This window comes from Ictidomys tridecemlineatus, chromosome 2 (genome assembly GCF_052094955.1).
Source record: "Ictidomys tridecemlineatus isolate mIctTri1 chromosome 2, mIctTri1.hap1, whole genome shotgun sequence".
Lineage (NCBI taxonomy): Eukaryota > Metazoa > Chordata > Mammalia > Rodentia > Sciuridae > Ictidomys > Ictidomys tridecemlineatus.
The window spans coordinates 132,403,056-132,423,550 of NC_135478.1; the positions used below are offsets into that span (position 1 = coordinate 132,403,056).

The 20,495-nt window shown below is 39.6% G+C and overlaps 1 protein-coding gene and 1 pseudogene across 1 annotated transcript in view; one reads left to right on the top strand and one right to left on the bottom strand.

Annotated features, from left to right (window-relative positions):
- The window catches only part of Nudcd3 (NudC domain containing 3), a 106,626-nt gene that overhangs the window by 34,057 nt on the left and 52,074 nt on the right, over positions 1-20,495 (top strand). The window lies entirely within an intron of this gene.
- LOC101959112 (V-type proton ATPase 16 kDa proteolipid subunit c pseudogene) lies at positions 7,330-7,802 on the bottom strand (annotated as a pseudogene).

Here is a 20,495-nt window from a genome sequence, read left to right on the forward strand (position 1 = left end):
CTGGTTACCCTCCTCTCCCCCCAAAAAAGATTCCATTACTTCTTCTACCCATAATAGCTGGCATTCCTTTCTCTATTATTATTATTATTATATTATTAAACTACTGTGGACTTAAGGATTTTCATTCTGTTTCTACTGTTATTAATTCCTTTGATTTTCAGTCCACTGGTTTGGCCAGTGGAAACTCCTCAGCCTGGCTTGTTTGTCTGGCATGTCTGTGTTGTTCTTTGAGCACTCCTTGATCTGGCACAGAATGTACTAGGGTCACTTGTGTGTTCTCTGCCTCAGCTGTGGGACCAGTTATTTTTCCCAAGAAGCTCTGGCTTTGTGCTGGTGGGATGGTATTTAACGTGTATCTCAGTGTGCTCACAGCTGAGAATAATTACTTCTAGATCCTTCCAGTGGACAGAGCTAGGAATCATATTTTTGAATCACAAGTTCCTTTTGACACTTCCAGTTCAAATCCACAGCACTACTCTCTCTGCTTTGGCTTGTGCTTCTCTTCTCTCACAGTAAGAACCCCAGTTTCCAAGATCAGTGTTCTGTTTCTTCTATTTTAATGTACATGCAGAGTATTTTAGAATTCCTAATACCTGCACCATTGTTGTCATCAACAGCAAACCTATCAGGAAAAGCTAAGGATTTCTCTGTAGTTGCTTTTGTCATTAGAACATATCCCAGTTAGAAGTTACTTGAATTCTTTTTGTGGTTGCAACATAGTTAGGTTCATTTCAGTTTGTATTCAATTTTAGGGCTTTTTAAAAATTGGCTTTTTGGGGCTGGGTCGTAGCTCAGTGGTAAAGGACTTGCCTCGCGTGTGTGAGGCATTGGGTTTGTTTGATCCTCAGTACACATAAAAATAAAGAAAGACACTGTGTGCTCATCTACCACTAAAAACATTTTTTAAAAAATTCACTTTTTGGGGCTGGGGATGTGGCTCAAGTGGTAGCGCGCTCGCCTGGCATGCGTGCGGCCCGGGTTCGATCCTCAGCACCACATACAAACAAAGATGTTGTGTCCGCCGAGAACTAAAAAATAAATATCAAAAATTCTCTCTCTCTCTCTCTCTCTCTCTCCTCTCTCACTCTCTCTTTTAAAAAAAAAATTCACTTTTTGATTTTTTAAATCATTTTCATAGTTCACAAGTCAAAGTTTTATGAGAAGATGTCTGGAGAGCAAGTCATGCCTGTTACTCTGCTTCAATGACCCCACCCCTACCAGGAACAATTTTGAGCAGTTTCCGGTGTACTTTTCTTGTTTTTCTGTCAAAAATAAATAATGCTACATCCATCATATGTGTGCATGTTTTTTTTAAAATTTCCTCTTCTTTGTTATAAATAAGCTAGTGTATTCTGTGTACTCTTACATTTTTTCATTTTTTAAGCTGACAGTGAGTATGTCCTGGAAATCCTGCCCTCACAGTTTATTGAGATCTGCACTGATTATGATTGCAGCATCAGCCTCCAGTGTATCACTTATTGTTCCTGCAATCTTCTGTGAAGAGGCATTCACATAGTGTCTTATATTTTGCTGGTACATATGGTTTCACAGTGATAACCTTGTGCTCTCTGGTGTTTTAATTTGGAGAGAAGTTATATCTTCAGGATACATCCCCAGAAGCAGATTCCTATGGAAAATGGCTGTATAGTTTTGGTAGATAATGCCAGCCAAACCTCCCTTGAGGGACGTGCCATTTTGCATTCCTTCCACCATATATGAGCAGCCTGTTTCCATAGCTCACTAGCTAGTATATGTGTAAAATTTGAATTTTACTCATCCGAAAGGTGGTGTGCGCTGATGTTTTAACATTTTGTTTTAATTGTGTGTTAAGATACACAGTCTTAAGAGTACTTTTTCATTTTTCTTTTGGGATTTTAGAACTTCATCTATAATATATATTATTTTTAAAAATTTATTAGTTATTGATGGAACTTTATTTATTTGTTTATATGCAGTGCTAATAATCGAACCCAGTGACTCACACCTGCTAGTCAAGTGCTGTCCATTGAGCCACAATCCCAGCCCCTATAATATATATTATTAATGTTTTCTCTCACTTTATCTTTTTTTTTCTTTTTGGTGGTACTAGGGATCAAACCTAGGGCTTTGAACATGCTGTTTATTTTATTTTGTTTTACTGCTTCTGAGTTTTTGTTTTTGTTAAGAGTTTTTTTTTAATATTTAAAATGTTTGTTATAAAATATTTAATATTTTTCTTTTGTGGTGTCTGGAATTTTGAATCAGAGAGATTTCCCTTTCCTGAGGTTTTGAAGGCTTTCACCCATTTTTCCTGTAGTACTTGTTTTTTTTACTTGTAGTTCTGTGAAAACAATCTTTGTGTTTTCAATTTTTATATTTATATCTCTGGTCTATTTGGAGTTTACCCACGTTGTGAAGTTTGGATTCAATTTTATCCTTTCCGAATGGCTGTTCAGTTGTCCTAACAAAATTTATTGTAAAATGCATGCCTGGGCCATGCTTCTATCCAGTGATGTGGTTGAGGGTACCCTCTGCTATCTTGCATGTCCCTACACTCCTGGACGCACCCAGTATTCCCTCATAATTTTCTGTTTTTGTTCACATTTGAAAAGTTGGAATAATCTGCTTTATGATTTTTTTTTTATTCCATGAGAACTTAAGTTATATATTGGTCAGTGTTTTCTTACTTAGGAATTTTTCTGGAGACATGATCATTAGGGGATTTTAGAGGTATAAGTTGTATGTGTTCATTTGTTCTGGCTAATTATATAATGAAATGCTAATTTCATGCATAATGGTTACATTTGTTCAGGAACTATAACTAAAGTTCTGTAAATTAGGAGTTTTGTATGAAATTTCAAAGCAGTTCATAAAATGTTGTTTGTAAGCAAAATATAGTTTGCTCCTTGATAGAACTACCTAAAATATCTTCAAGATATCTTCAAGAATAGATAGGTAGTACACATTTCCCTTACACTCTCTCTCTATATGTGTGTATGAAAGATGTATGTGTATATGTGTATACCTATCCCTGATAATTCCTATCTCAGAATAGTGAAGTGTCTGAGTTTGAATATAGGCCTACATGAGTTATATTTCTATAATACTATAAAACATCTCCTTGGGGAGACTACCTGTGTTCAGGGACCATCTGCTTGCACAGCTGAATTGTCTGAGCCCTGATTTTGTTTTGGTAGAGCTGGGCACTTGGACGCTGTCCTGTCACCACCTGTTCATCTCAACTGTGGATAACTCTCACATGGCCCTAGGTCAGGGCCTGGCTCCTAGACTTCCCTCTTTCTTTGTTTCTGCCCCTTTACAATCACTTTTGCTGAGGCATGGCCACCCTGCATGTGACATGGCTGGTGAATGACTCCTTTCTTTCTGCCTTTAGTGCCTCTTCAAAGACTGCTTGACTTTAAGCAGCAGGGTGCAGGTTGTCTACAGCCATCTCACTCAGCACTGGGAGCTTTTCGGTGCTTTCCACAACATCCATGATGAATGGGAAATTGTTAGTACTTATTAGCGTATCTCCAGCATCAGGAATTTCAGGATGATTTGAAATGACCTCTTCCTTTTGCAGATCATACTAATTTTTAGAGAAGACTTCTCTTCATAGTGATATACCCCATCCTTCCATTCCTTGTGTTTGTTGAGTACCTTCTGTGATGTGTCAGGTCTTGTTTTAGGATTTGCACACACATAGTGGGAGATGCTTGTGGGACTGACAGTTTAGGGGGACTTGGGCAGACAGCTGCAGTCTAGCATAATGAGTGTAGAGGAGGGGATCATACCCAGTCCCTAGAATCTCAGAAATGTTTCCTAGACTGGGGGTGCCTTTGCTGGCCTTTGTGAATTCCTGGTCTTGGGGAGCCAGGAGAAGGGAAGAAGAGAAGATGCAAGATTTGTGTTAAGGATTTTCTTAGAGGGGTGGAGTTTTGAAGGAAAGTTTGAAATGAGCAGAATTGGGTCCATTCTTGTTCTTGGGTCTGTTGTCAAGGGGCCACCTGAAATGTGTGGTAATAGAAAAGAATTATAATGGAGGTCAAATATGTTTTTAAAGACATTGAAAGATATTTCAATGGAGGAAACCAAAAATCTCTTAATGCGGATCTTGCAAAAAAGCATAGTAGCAAGGACCTGACTAGTGTAGTCTATACAGTTAATTCACTTGGAGCCTTATTTCATGATATTTGTGAAATCCAGGGTAGGCTGGAGTTGAATCCTGAATACATGACTTAAGTTTTTGTACCCTCACTCCCAGGTTAAAGCATTTAATCCTTTTCATCTTTATTTTCATGGTTCATTCATTTCCTTTTTTGGATAGTGGGTGTAGGAGGGATATCTGGTTCTGTTTTCTTCTGTGGAAATAGAGGCATAGATAGTTTTAGAGTCTCAGGTAGCTTAAAAACCCAGATGTAGTCAGTGGTGAAAGATTTTTTTTTTAAATTAGCACATTGTAGTTATACATAGTATTAGGGTTCATTTTGATAAAATAATACATGCAAGAAGTTTTATTTCAGTCCCCATCCCCTCTTTCCCTGCCTTCCCTCTATTCTGCCGTCTCTCTTCTATTGATCTTCCTTTCATTCGTGTATTTGTTTTTGTTGGTATTTTCTACATATACATACAGGTGAAATTCTTTTTAAACATTTATATACATATATAACATGTATATATGTATTGTTAAATTAATGTGAAAGATGTTTTTCTTTTGCCTAATGTTAATTTTGGTGATAGTACGAATTCTAAATGCTGATGGTTTTGAAAAAGGGCTTGTGGTACATAAAGTCTGATATCTTATTTGCAGGGTCTTGTGGTAACTGCCCATGTATTGCTAATGCCGTGGAACACATTCATAATTGGTGAAGCAAATTCCTAATTGTCTTCTGCCCTTTCCTTTTTGGGAGAGGCCAGGTCTAGGTCATAATGTTAATGAGTATGTTTTTATTTTTATTTAAAAAATTTTTTTTTTTCGTGGTACTGGGGATTGATCCCAGGGCCACATACATGCCAGGCATGCACTTTCCTGCTGAGCCATATGCACTTTCCTGCTAGCCTTGTTTTTAAATTTACAGTTATGATGATACTTTATAGTTTAATTTGCATTCCTTTATTTATAGGAAAGATTATATTTTCTATCTGATTTTACTATTGGCATTTCCTATTTTGTTAACTCATTCATGAGTGTCTGGATATTGCTCTTCTATAGAATTTTACAAATAAAATGTTCCATGTTTTCTCATTCACTGCTTTCCTTTTTCTAGTTGGTTTGTTATTTTGTCTTCAGTGATTTAATTTATATTAAGATTTTAGAAAATTTTCTTCCTTGATTGTTGTAGGCTAAATGTACCATTTCATTATCTACAAAAAGGCTCAAGACTCTTCTTCAGTATTGCTTGATTTCTTTAAAGTGAATTTCACTGGAACTTGATGAGGTTCTATATTATACCTGTTGAGGATATCATGTTAAAACTGCATATTAACTTGAAGAATATGATCGCTTTTATTCATTAAATATTTCTTGTAAGAAGTTCTATCATTCCATTGTTGGTAGCTTTCTTTTTTCTTCCATTAAAATCAGTTCCCAAAAGTTAGCCTCTAGGCAGTGGGATTATAGCTCAGTGGCAGAGCGCTTGCCTAGCATGTGTGAGGCACTGGGTTTGATTCTCAGCCACATATAAATAAATAAAAAATAATGGTACATCAACAACTAAAAAATATTTTTTAAAAAAGTTTGCCTACAGAATTGTATGCAAATCTCATGTGCCCTGAGTTGCGTTAGTAGATAGTTAGTGTTGGTGTTGTTTTTAGGAATTGTGTCTTTCCCAATATTTGTTATAGGTGGATGACAGGGAAGCAGTTATTTAATTAATCATAAAAGTAATAAGATCAGGTTTTAGATAATTTGAAAAATAGAGAAAATTATTCTAGTTTGATCTTGCTAGTATCTTGTTCAGTTTCCCCTGATTTAAAAAAAAATTACATTTGCTATTAGATAATTTTAATATTAGAAAATACATGGTCAGTGTGACAAGTGAATTACAAATATGTAAAAATAAACATTTGCTTGTCCCTTCTAATTGTGCAGCCAATAACAGTATAGTGTGGATGCATGCACACAATTTTTAAATTTAGATGTAATTCACATATCTTAAAGGTTACCCTTCATCATGTACAATTGTGGATTTTTAAGTGTATTTACAGAGTGTGCAACTATCACTGTTATCCAATTCCAGAACATTTTTATTACTCCAGAAAAACTTCATACATATTTCCTCCCAAACTTTTCAACCTTACACAATCACCAATCTATTTTGCCTTTATAGATTTGCCAATTCTGGATTTCATATAAATGTAATAATATGTGGCCTTTTGTGTCTGACTTCTTCACTTAATAGAATGTTTTTAGAGTTTATCCATTTTGTAGCACATACCAGTGCTTTGTTCCTTTTATTGGTTGAATGATCTTTTGTTGTATGGATATTCCCAATTTTGTTCATTTATTCATCAGACATTTGAATTGGCTCTTAGGAGTAATGGTGTTATAAATATTCGTATACAAGCTTTTATGTAGACATATTTTTACGTAGGCATATTTTCATTTGTTTTGGGTATATTCTTTGGATTGTAATTGCTGGGCCATTTTGAGTAACTGCTGGAGTGGTGTTTTATGAGATATGCTTCCATATCCTCACCAACACTTGTTAGCCTTTTAAAAAATTTTTTTAGTTGTTAATGAACCTTTTTTTTTTTAACTTGTTTATATGTGGTGGTGAGGATTGAACTCAGTCCCTCACACGTGCGAGGCAAGCCCTCTGCCACTGAGCTACAGCACCAGCCCTGTTATCTATCTTTTTGATTATAGCTATTCTAGTGAGTATGAACTGGTATCTTGGTATCTCCTCATGATTTCCTCCCTACTCCAAATCCGAAAACTTTATTGTACACAGCTTGGAGCCAGGGCCTGGTGGCTGACCTTTTGCCTCCAACCCTGGGCACTTGGCACACGGGGCAGTTCCATCCAAGGAGTCTTGGCAAGGGGAACCCCATAAGGCAGCACTCTACCTAAAGGGTACTATATAGTTGGGAGATAAGGGTTGCTCCACAACTGACAATTCTACTTCATCCTTTTACACAGAGTACTCTGGGGCAGTGTGTGTGTGTGTGTGTGTGTGTGTAGGGATGGAGGCTGGCATTCTCACTGGTGGGGCCTGGATGGGAGGTTAGTGGGCCCAATGTTCACAGCACAGGGCGGAAGGGGCCATTGCCAGTGCATCTGTGTCAGCCTGTTAGCTCTGGAATGAGGAGGGGGTGATCTTTACATTGTGTTCTGTGGCTGGTGAGAGGCTACTTTGTGGAAAGTATGAGGGCCATGATGAGACCTTAGAGGCCAAGCACCTCAGTGAAGATTAGGATCAGGATCATGCCCACAAACAGTCAGGGCTGCTGGGCAGTGCCCTGAACACCAGCATCCCCCACAATGCCAATGGCAAAGCCAGCTGCCAGGCCACTGAGGCCCACACTCTGGCCTGCACCCAGCTGGAGTAAACTCCTGTAGAGGCTCATACCATCATTCAGGGAGTTGGCAATGAGGACTGCCACCACTAGGCCATAGATGGCAAAGAGCCCAGCCATGAACACGGGGTGATGGACTTCATGATCTTCTCTGGCTTCATGACTTACACAGCTGCGATGCCAGTGCCACTCTTGGGCATGCAATAGGTGGCACCCAAGGCACTGAAGATCATGGCTGACGAGGCACTGGTGATCTCGGAGAAGAAGAACGATGCTTTCTCAGGGTTGTTCTTGGTCTCAGACATGCCGGGCAGGGACAAGCTCAGCGGGCTGCAGCTGGGTAAGAACAGCCGGCCAACCAAGGGGTGCAGAGGTGAGCACAGGCATCTTTTTCTTGTTCCTGGGTCTTCAAGGAGGAAGCTTTCAGTCTCTCACCATTGAGGGTGAGGCAAGCTGTGGTCTTTATTCTTTGTTTGCTTTAATCATTTGGTTGAGAACATCCTTTAGTATCCTCATAAGAAAGTAACTATGAGAAAGAAAATTTTTGAGACCTCATTTAATTCTACTCATCTTTCTGATTTTCCCGGAAGAGAGGGCTTCTTGGGACATGGGAGTTTTAATTTAAAACCAAGTCAGTTCTTAGCAAATGGTTTGTCCAGGATAGGTGCAGTTCTGGGTAAGTTATAAAGAAAAGAGGTTTATTCGGGTTTATAGTTCTGATTCAAGGTCAGGGGTCCACATCTGTTGATAGCTTCTTGTTGACAGAGTCCTGAGATGGTTCAGGTGAAAAGGAATATATGGAGACCTACCCAAACTGGCTTATATAGCAGACCCATTCTCAACATAACCTGTTAACCCATTAACCTATTAATCACATGAATGGAGTAGTCATTCATATAGACAGAACCCTGATCACCTTGTCCTACCTCTTAATTTTAAATTTCATAATGGGGAATAAATTTTAACATGAGTTTTGGAAGGGACAAACAATATTCAAACCATAGCTGGGATTGATGGTTCCAGGCAAATTAGGTTGAGCTGGTCACACTGCCACATGCCTGCATGTATACATCACTGATAATTAAATATTAAGTTGAAAATATTCCCTGCATTGCTCTGCTTTCTTCTGGCTTATTGCGTGGCTCTTAGGTAGCTGATACATTTCTGATTTTTCTCTTGGTATAATATGTACTTGTTTACTCTCTATAAGCTCTTATTTCTTCCTGCATTCAGTGTTGTAAAAGTACATTATGCTTTATCTGAATTTGGCTCTAATTTAATCCCATGTACTGGGTGCTTGCTGAGTTTTTAGCTACAGAGTCTTGTCATTTATCTCTGAATTTATAGATTCCCTTAAATTCATGTAATTTCCTTCCCTTTATTTTCTGTCTAGATCTTCTGTAATTATGGAATTGGTTCACTAGTTCTTTTATTCCCTTTTTTCCTCTTATATTCTGTGTCTCTGACTTTTTTGCTCCTTTTTCTGGAAACCCATACATGATTTCCTCAACTGTGTATTCTGGTCCTCACATGAAGTTTTTTTTTTTTTTTTTTCTTTGCTATCATTCTTAGTTTCCAAAAGCTCCCCCACCCCCCGCCCGTGGAAGTGATTCTTATTATTGTTTACATGATATTGTGTTCTAGTTTAAAGGGTGCAAATGTTGCATTGATGAGAAGATGGACATACAGACACACTCAACATCGCTCTCAACAGCTCTCTCACCCTTACACAGTGTTCTCGCATACGACCTCTCACATGTGTTCACACATGCACTCACACACATGCACACACACAAATGTAAGCTCTTATACACTTTATTATACACCAGAAGGATTGGGAGGGAAGGAGAGGGGAAAGGCTAGCTACGGGGAGCATGGCTGGGAGTGTTGCTGGAATCCCAGGCCTGGAGCAGGGAGCTGATGTCAGGGATTCTCAATATACCAGGTACATATAGTATAGCAGTATGGTCATTTGTCCCCAAAGAAAACGAAATTGCAAGAGTAATGGTGAAGTAGGAAAGGAATTTAATATTCAGTATTGCCATACTGGGAAGACAAAAGGGAACCAAACATCCTCAGCCCTGTTTTAGGGGTATTGACGTGAGCTTCAGGTTTGGGAGGAATTGGGGAAGGGGGCAAGAGAGATGTATAGTTAAAAGGTCTTGATCAAATTTGGTCAGATTGATGATAGGTCTGGTTCTGTGAAGTCCTGGAGAAGTTACTGCTTGAGGAGACAATTTTGTTCCCATCACGAGATGATTGCTTCTACTTAGTGGGGAAACAGCCTCATTTCTCTTACAGGGTAATTACTTCCACTGGGTGGGTGGGGGCATTCAGTGGTGATCTGCCTGTAGGGCTTGCTTTTCTTAAAATCCAAGGTGACTGCAGGAGAGAATGACTTAGAGAAAAGGACAACAGAAAGGCAGGATGGAGTTAGTTCCTTTAGGTTTAGGACAGTGACTGGGAACTTACAGTTGCTACTCCAGTGACCTGAAACAGGATGCTGTAAAAGCAGACAGTTGACAATTTTCTGACTATGATGTCCCTGCAAATCTTGAAAATACCTTAATTATTTCCTATCTGGTGTCTTCAGCCTTAAAGGAAAATGAGAGAAGTAGGTAAATTTTAAGGCCAATCAATCTTGTATTACCAGTTTTTAGACAGACACTCCTTAAATGATTGACATTTTTATGTGCAGAGTTGAGCAGGAATCTCACCCAAAGTTTAAGATAGAAAGGAGATTGGTAACACAATGGAGGCAGAGATGTCAAGTTTTTATTCTGCTTTTAGTTACCCCATTGGACATTGCAGGGCTAAAACAGTGCTTTTAGCAAAGCAGCTTATAAGTCCCTATTATAGGAAGTGGCTATCCTGGCCCAGGCTGGTGGAGAGATGTGAGTTGGGGGATGGACAGTGATGGGAAGGAGGGCTTGAGGGATATAGGAACACATAGAAAGATAATCCTGGTCCCTAGTATCCTTGTTCTTCAGGCAGATAGGAGATGTGTGTATGTTTTCAGCTAGGAGAGAATGGTTGGTGATATAAATGGAAGATTCCAGTGGACAGTTGGCAGTGGGTTCTGAAGTTCTGGGAAATAAACAGAGATTTGAGCTAGAGTTGGGAGTTATCATCCTAAAAGTGGTTGTAGCCACGGCAGTGAGATGTCCCTGAAGGGAGTGAGGAGAGCAAAGGTCAGTACTAAGGTGAGGGAGGTCTACAAGGGGTAGGAGGTGGCTGAGAAGAGTAGCTGTAGAAGAGGATAGGACAGATTGAAGGTGAGTCTGGAAGTTTCTGCATCAGAGATTTAATAGGAAAGTCCTATTAAGGCCTCAATGACCTGAGGCTAAAGAATTGGAAGGAGAGGGCAGAGGTGGTGGCAGACCTCATTGGATGAGAATGCTGGTTTTAGTGGTTATTTGCCTTGGGTAGGAAGCAGGTGAAAGGAGTCAAATTCATTTGATCAACAGTAATGTGACCAAACCTGAGATGGAGAATACATTTTATTCATGTGCTCTTTGCAAATTTTTGGAGGTGGGAGTTTTGTTCTCTACATTTAAAGATGTTTGGCAGTCCCAGCCTCTTGGTGTTGGGGTGTTCATACTCCTGCGCACCGCCTTTCCTTTTGCACATGGTCTTGTGGGTGTTAGATGTTGCCTGGGTATGTCCTTGCTGGATAGGTGTGCTGCTGTTCAGAGCCACAGAGGCCTTGCCAGTCTTAGCACCATCTCAACACTTATCATAGTGTTAGATTTATAGTTATAGGGACAGTAAAGTCCAGAAAGAAATTCTTCATAGTGACTTAGTGAGCTTATCTTCCCAGGGCCCACCATGGGGTTCTATAGAGCTTTTTAAAAAAATCACTTCTTCCCAGCAGTCTGTACTATTATGCAGAACCTTGCTGTGCCTCTATAATAGTCATTGAGTTCTTGGACTGGGAAAGCAATGCCACTTTAACCCCACAGCTAGTTCTTTCTCAAAGCTGCCCAGAACAGCAAAAGTGGTGGGATTCAGCACATGAAGGACTTAAGAGTTCAGTGAGTCTGCATTCATGGCCTCAGACATCAACTGTTTGTATGTGAATTCTCCCTTAGAGGAGCCCAGGGCAGCCAAATGGCTAGTTCTGCTGCCTGGTCAGTCTCTCTGTCTGCCCTTCCTGCTCCTTCTGACTCGATTATATTAATCAAACCATTCATAGCAAAGGAGTGACATTACAACCTTGCTTGTCTGCTCCCTAAAACATTAAGGAGAAGGAAGTACAGAGGCAACGTTGTGAGCCTTTGCCTGGCTGTAGCCGGCTCCTGTTCTTTTGTTGACTTCTTGGGTTTTGTGCCACCCCAGGAGGAAGCTTCTTCAAGCTGTCTTGACAGTGTGGGGCTGTCTTCATTGTCCTGGTGGAGTGCTGTGCCTCTATCATCTCTATACCTGGTCTTGACTTCTTACCTTAGTCATAGAGCCTTTTTTGTCTTTTTCCTTGGAACCTTCTTAGCCCTTTCTCAGGGAGTCTGCCTTCACTCTGGTTCTTACTTAGTTCTGAGCCACACTGCTCAAAATTTTGTGTCATCCATATGGTACAGGAAAGGCATTTTTCTCCTCGTCACTGATACTTTCTCTCCCCTGATACTTTCTCTCCCCTGGGCCTTTTCTCCTTCTCCTTAGATACTTTTCCTGCACAAAGAGATGTTATGCTGAAATCCACAGTGCATACTTTTGTGTTCTTTCTTTTGGGGTGACTCTGTTAGCTGTCACAGTGTTCTGACTTCCTTTCCCCTTTCTATCCTTCCTCTTTGCCCACCTTCTTTTCAATTTAGCCTGTTTTATTTTCTTGTGTATTATATACTAAGTTGCATGTCTTTGTAATATAATAATTAGGTAAGTTATGATGTGTATACATGCATAAGAAACCATTGCCCGAGAGTCTCCATGTGCTCCCTCTGTGGCTGGCTTCCTTCATGTTCATCTTTAGGTTACCACTTATTTGGTTTCTGTCACAACAGATTAGTTTATGTATTCTAGAATTGTGTAGGTAGAATCATAAGAATGCACCTTTAAAAAACTTAGTTTTAAAAAATGGTGGTAAGATACATAGCACATAAAATTTACCATTTTAGCCAATTTTAAATGTACCATTCAATGGCATTAAGTACATTCACATTGTTGTGCAACTGTCACCAACATCCATCTCCAGAATTCTTTCATCCTCCCAAATTCAAACTGTCCCCACTAAACAGCACCTCACTTCCCTGCCCAGTCCCTAGCAGTCCCCATTCTGTCTGTATGAATTTGATTACTCAATCATACAGTACCTTTTTGTGACTGGCTTATTTTGCCTTGTGTAATATCTTCAAGGTTCATCCATGCATCAGAATTTTCTTTCCTTTTAAATCTGAATAATATTCTATTGTATGGATAGACCATATTTTGTTTATCCATTTATCCATTGATGGATATTTGGTGCTTCCATCTTTTAGTTGCTATGAATAATGCTGCTATGAATATGAGTGTACAAATATTTCTTCAAAGTATATATTTTTCTTGGGTTTAGTTTCTTTCAGGATAATTATTTTGAGATTCAACCATGTTATATATAACAGTGATTCAATTTTTTAAACATTTATTTTTTAGTTGTAGGTGAACACAATACCCTTATTTTTTATGTGGTGCTGATGATCAAACCCAGTGCCTCATGCATGCTAGGCAAGCTCTACCACTGAGCCACAACCCTTGCCCAGTGATTTATTTTTTTGGCTTGTTCTTGTTGTTCTCTATCCACTTGTCTGTTGGTTGTTACAAAGCTGTGAAGGAACATTTGTGTACAAATCTGTGTGGATGGATGTTTCATTTCTTTGTGAATAACCTAGGAGGGGAGGCTCTGCCCAGGGCACGTGCCACCACCCACCAGCATTTTAGGGTTTCAGTGGCTTCTCATCCTAATCGCATTTGATGTTTAAGTCTTTTTAACTTTAGACATTCTCATAGGTGCACAGTGGTATTTCATTGTGGTTTGAATTTGCATTTCCCTAATAAGCAATGATAGTGCAGTTCTTTATACCTTCTTTGGTGATGTGTCTGTTCACATCTTTTGTCTATTTTTAAAAATTGGGTTGTTCATTTTCTTTCTAAGTTTTGAGAGTTCTCTGTATATTCTAGATATGAATACTTTATTAGATATATAATTTGCAAATATTTCCTCCTGTCTTTGGGTTGTCTTTTCATTCTCTTAACATTGCCTCTCTTTTTGGTGGTGTTAGGGATCAAACTCAGGGCCTTGTGCACATTAAACACATACTTTACCACTAAGCTACACCCTGCCAGCCCCAAATTGCTTTTTGAACAAGTCTTTTGATGTCATTCAAAATATCAATTTGTTCTTTTATGGATCACATTTTTTGGTGTCGTATTTAGGAAATCTTTGCCTAATACAAAGTCACAAATATTTCCTTCATTTTTTCTATGAGAAGTTTTATAGTCTGAGATTTTGAATTATTTTTAGTGTATGGTGCATGGGGTGGCTTAAAGTTCATCTCTGTATGAGGATGTTCAGTTGGGCCAGTGTCATTTATTGAAATGACTGTCCTTCTTTCCTGAACTTTTGATTTGATGCTACGGATTGAACTGAGCTACACCTTTAGTTCCTAATCACTGAACTCTGTGTACGTGTGTGTGTTTGTGTGTGTGTGTGCACGCTTTTGTGCGTGTATGCACGTGTAATATTACTGAGCTATATCCCCAACCCTTTTTTTTTTTTTTTAATTTTTTGTTTTGAGACAGGGTCTTGCTGAGTTGCTGAGCCTGGCCTTGAACTTGAAATCCCCCTGTCTCAGCCTCTCAAGTTGCTCAGATTACAGGCTCGTATCACCAAATGTCCCCTCCCCCTTTTTCTTTTGTCGTCTATATTTTTGAAGGGTAATCCTTCCTTATCCCACACCTCTCCTCAAGCAAGTTATTCCCTTTTACTTTTTCTTTTTTCTTCCTTCTTTGTCTGTGGTTCAGCCCAGTCCTTGTCTCTTACTCTTGTGTTAGCAGTTTGATTTTTGTCTTTTTAAGTTAAAATCTGGCCCTCGGGCTGGGGTTGTGGCTCAGTGGGCGCCTTGTGTGTGTGAGGCACTGGGTTCAATCCTCAGCACCACATAAAAATAAATAAAGGTATTGTGTCCATCTACAGCTAAAAAAATTTTAAAAAAAATCTGGCTCTCTCACACTGTGGAATGTTTCTTGGGGCAAGAGTGAGTTACCTTTCTTTAAGTATTCAAGTTTCTTGATCTCCTCCTCATTTGATGCTGTTGAGTGCTCTTCCTTGAAATAAGTGCGTTTGGTTTCTGTGCTTTTCTGGTTCTTTTCCTCCCAGTGATTAGTCTTTCAGCCTCTTGGGCTTATCTTCTTTCCACCCCTTAAATGTGGGTGTTCTGGAGATATGTCTATAATCAGCCCTTGTCTTTCTTCTTGCTGTAATCTCCTCCCTTGGAGAACTTATTCACTTCCAGAGCATGAAACTGCACATCTGTGGCTCATTCCATATTCTCTGTGTTTGGCCCTATACCTTGGTTGTCCTCATATCCTGCAAATCTACAGGATCTTCTCTGTGAAGGATCCTACCATTCTCCCCATTGCCCAAGGTCAGCACTGAGTTATGACTTCACTGTGTTTCTCTTGATATCATGAAAAAAATGAGCATATCCTTGAGGAGAAAGACCTATAGATCATTTTTCTCTACATCTATTCTTTTGGAGTAAGGATGGGACAGTGAAGGTGGTAGGCAGTCTATGTCTAGTTCCTGCCTTAGCTAGAACAGGGCCTCTGGTCAGGATGGGTGCATGTGGCTGGGCTTATGCATAATGGGGGGACTCAGGAATCTGTCAGTCAGCTTAGACTAGATTTTACTGTGGAGACAGTTCCCACGTGTCAGCGGAGTCTAATTTCTCTCTGATGTTACTGTCCCCTGTGGTTTGACTACAGTTCTGGAATCAGGGAAGCCAAGAGTCTTCTTAGAACCACAGCATTGGGAAGTGGAATCATCATCTGTGAATTAAACTTAAGGTGGAATTATATCACACCCACTCTTTCTCAAGTGCCTCTGGCAAATGTTCTGGGACTCTCTGAAGAGCCTTTGGTCAGGTCACTTTCCATGTCTCTCTTGGGGCAGGCAGGGTCATCTGACCTGGGGAGTGCCTGTGGGAAGATTGATGGAAAGGCAGCCCATGGCTCCCAGAGGCTTTGCTGATGCTCATGTTCATTGTGTGCTGTAACCAGAAATTAACATTAGCTTTTGCCTGTTAGACTCCTAAAAGGACTGGCAGGAGTGCAATAAGGAAAAGGAGAGAAACTTATTAAGTGCAAGGATAGTAGAATCTGGAGGTCACATGAACATATCACAGAATGACCACAGTGTGGCAGCGAGTGTTAAGGATCTGACTCCATCTTCAGTCCCTGAGTCTGCTAGGTGCAGGCAAGGACCTGGTAGACTTCTTGCATCTTGGAGAATAGGTGTGAGGCCAGGATTTAGCTCAGTTACCCAGAGTTCACAACCTTTGACTGTTTCTTTAGCCTCTCTAGGAACCTGTTTTGTGGAGATGACAGTCCCCTACAGTTGTGGTGAATCTTACCTGTAGTCCTGTGTGCTGAAGCAAAAATACCCCTTGCTGGTGGCCTGTCCTTCTTCATCACCTTGCACTGCTATTATGTATGGGTGGTCTGTGGTATGAACTTGACATCACCTAGGATCTATGATTATAACAATACCTGAGACTGGATAATTTATATGTAAATCATTTTCTCAATTTCAAAGTCCAAGATCAAGGTGCTGGCAAGTTGGGTGTTGGTGGGTGCTTCTCTCTGCCTTCAGGATGGCTCCTTGTTGCTTCATTGTCTGAAGGGGAGGAAAACTGTGTCCTTGCATAGTGGAAGGGATGGAAAAGAAAGAAGGCCAAATGCTGGGAAGTGCCTCTTTTATAAGGGCCTTAATCCTATTCATGAAGGAGGATCCATGATGGCCTAATCACCTCTTATACCATCACATTGTTTCAATACCTGAATTTTGGAGGGGACACATTCAAACCATAGAAGATGACAAATGTCATTTAAAGAAGCATTTTTAATGTCTTCATCTGGAGATATTTGGCTTTGGTAAGTGAAGGTCACAGCTGTTGAACATGCCTGGACTGTCCCATGTTAACACTTCCTTATGGACTTTCAGTTCTGCTTATACTAGGCCTGCTCCAGGAAATGAAATACTCTTCCTTGTTAAAGGCTTTTTTTAAGCCAAGAACTAATTGCTTTTCCTCTGTAGCCTAAGCAAATGCTCTTTTGTCAAATTTGACATTATGGCATTTGTTTCATTGAGGCTGTACTTATTGAAAAACTGTATAATTTACTACAAAGATTTCTCAAATGAATTTGATGAATATTGCCAGAAACCAGGTCAGAATTCTAAGGTATTGCTTATTTATTTCCCCCCACCCCGTGAGTTTTAGTTAAATCATGCAATTATGTTTGATGGAGTATGCAGTTCTATCTTTAAAAAAGGTAACTGTATAAGGATTACTAATTATACATTTGTTAAAGATCTTCCTCTGAAATACATTTAAGGGAAGCAATAAAAAGTGACTGGTGGGTATGTAGTGAGTTAGACAATCTGTCTGTTACCTGGATGTCAAATAGAAACCAAGACAACAAAATACACAGTTACATCCTACATGTTGGAAGGACTCCAGTTGAATGGCCTATGGCCTGGGTCTTTGGGTATCCTAGGCAGATATCCAGCTCTATCAAAAAAGGCTTGTCTGGAGAATCTTAGCCCATTTACATGCAGAAGAGGATCAAATTGGCTAACACTGAGACTTTATAAATAGTAGGACTGTTTCTCCAGCCTGTCTTCATTCTGTTCAGCGCTAAAATTCCCTGGCAGCATGTAACTAATGAGAATGGAAAAGTACTGTTTGCAGAGATTTAAGCTGGCTGACTCCAGTGCTCCCATGGTGCCTTATCATCAGTGGTTGCATTTGCTGCTCTTGAGGGTGGCCGTCCTTTCCATGTTGAGCTGTTGTCTCAGGTGATGAAAACAGCAATATTTTACCCAAGACCCCAAAATGGTCTCAGGGAAATCCTCTTTTGTCATTGTGAGAATATGACCACATCTTGCTGAGCAAGAGAAGGATGGGCCAGGGCATCCACTTGGACTTGAATAGCTTAGCCTTGTGTTTCAATTTTAGAAAAATTGGACTGAGATTGTCTTAGGCAAGTGTGTAGAATGTCGAGTACTCATGAGCTCTGTATAGCTTCTGTAGTGGAGATGCTGTTTCCCCCATTTTACTGATGAGCAGACAGAGGCTTAGAGCTAGAGATAACTAGTCCAACATTGTACTGCTAGACAGTAGCCAAGCAGGGATTTTGACAAAAGTCTATGCCCTTAAGCACTAAGTGGTGCTGCCTCCTCTTTTCTTTTATTTGGAACTCTTGAGATGTGTATTGCTTTAAATCTCACTTTTTTTTTTTTTTTAAATAACTCTTTTCCATGGCTTTTCATTTTCTCATTAGGGAATGCATTGCTTCATGGGACTTCACAACAACTCAGAGCTGCTGAACTTAGTTCCCAGCTGCATATATGCCTGTTTGTGTTGTGTTAATCTGGCCAGATACACCTTCCATTGTGCACACCTGTGGGGATATACACAATCACCCCTTCATCCTTCCAAGAAGCAGTCAGTGTGGAGAAACCTTTAGAGACTTTCCAAAGAAGATGGTATTGGAAGTTAACAGATTGAGAAGGGAAAAGCACCCAGCCAGAAGGAATAACCTGTGCAACTAAATGATGGCATTAAAGTAATGTTAACATTTCTGCATTCCTGGGGGAAGAGAATGAAAGGAACCATACTTTCATTTGCGCACTGTGAAGACCCAAATACATGCTAAAGAATTGGAGTTTTGACTTTAGAAAGTAGAAACACCAGTGGTCTATAACTCAAGACTGTTGTGTTTTGGTTCTTTAGGAAGTTAGCAGGTAGTAGGTAGAGTGGATAATGGACCAGGAAAGATATGCATCAGGAAGCTACTGTAGGGCTCAGCGTTATTTGTGCAAGCCACAGGGATTTTATGTTCTTTGGAGCTTGCAGGGCAGCAGGAAAGGTTGGTCAAAGGCAACCAGGTGGCAGTGCATGTGGTGATTGCGAGAGAGGGAAAGCCTGGGAAGTCCAGGGGTAAGGGCATTGATATTAGATGTTTTAGCAGTATCAGCTGGACAGAAGTTACAAGAAGACAGGTTTGGATTTGAGGCTTGGAAGTCCCTAGTGATGGGCAGAGAGGTGTGGTGGAAGGTAGGGTGAGGAGAACATGACTCAGGATCTTTAGTTGGAAAAAATAAGAAAAAGGTAGTGCAGGTCTGAACAGAGGATGATTTAAGAAGAGTTGTGAATCCTTTTGTTTGATTTTAGGGAAGGGTGAGTTATGAGTGTATGAAGAGCATGATGGTCTTAGAGTCAAAGGGATATTGATGTACAGGACTGCAGAGGTGGGAGCAGGAACCCTTCACAGGCCCACAGAACTCAGCATTAGTATTAGGGATGCTTAGTAATCAATGCCAAAGTGTGTTTCTATAAATGTTCAAAATTAGGATTCTGTCAAAGTAATTTTTCTCTTTACAAAAAAGGATTAACCCTAAGATTCCATTGAATAGCAAATCCCTGAGTTTGTTGGCATTTTCTTTTTGCAAATGTATAGTCATATCCTGCATAATGATGATGGTCTTATAAGATTATAATAAGGCTGAAAAATTCCTAACACCTAGTGATGTATGGCTGAAGAAGAGGCAAGGGAAAAGGAAAGTACAGGAGAAGAAAAAGAGGAACCTCTAAGAAAATTCATAGAGGAGGGTTTAGCAGAAGCTTTTGCAGACTTCAACAAGCTGCTATTTGAAAACATGGCCCCAACACCCAAAGGTTTTCATTACTAGAGAAGAATGTTGATAGTTTATTATCTGCTTATAGCAAATCTATGATGCTGAAAAGAAACCAGGCAAACCCCTATGGACATATTTCTGGAAAGAGTGCCATCTCAAGAAGAGCCTCAGGGACATCTTTCAGGAGGAATTCCCAAAGATGTTGTTGCCATAGGAAATGGGACATAGGAAGGTCTATTCTGAAGACCTTTCATTGGGACAAGATGGTGGAAGTAGAAGACAGTCATAACGATCATCATCCTGACCTTATATAGGATTAGGCTAATGTGTGTGTTTGTGTCATAGTTTTTAACAAAAAAATTCAAAATATAAAAAGAAAATTTAAATACTTAAAAACAGATAAAAGGCTACTGAATAAGGATACTAATATACAATATTACATTACTTTTGAACAGCTGTATAATGTGTTTGTGTTTTAAGCTAAATGTTATTATAAAAGTCAAAAAGTTTTTATAAAAATTAATTTTATAAAGTTACAGTAAACCAAAGTTAATTTATTATTGAAGAAAAAATTTATAAACAATGTAGCCTAAGTGTACAGTGTTTATATAGTCTAGTAACATCTAGTAACATCCTAGGCCTGCACATTCACTCACCACTCACTCACATACCCACCAGAGCAACTTCCAGTCTGCAAGCTGCATTCAGGGTGAGTGCCCTAGAGAGGTGTACCACTCTAAATCTTTTGTACTGTCTTTTTACTGAACCTTTTCTATGTTTAGATATGTGAAGATATACAAATACCACTGTTATAGTTGCTTATAGTATAGTTTTGTAGCCTAAGACCAATAAGCGTTATAGCTTAGATGTATTGTAGGTTTTACCATCTAGGTTTGTATGAGTACACTCCACAATGTTCGCAACACAGAAAGATGCATTTTTAAACATTCTTTTGTTTAGCATCTTGTGACTATTTGTCAGTACTTGTTATGGTTTAGATATTAGGTGCTCCTCAAAAGCTCATGTGTGAGACAATTCTAAGGGATTTAGAAGTGAAATGATTGGGTTATTCCTATTAATCTGCTGATAGGGATTAACTGGGTAGTAACTA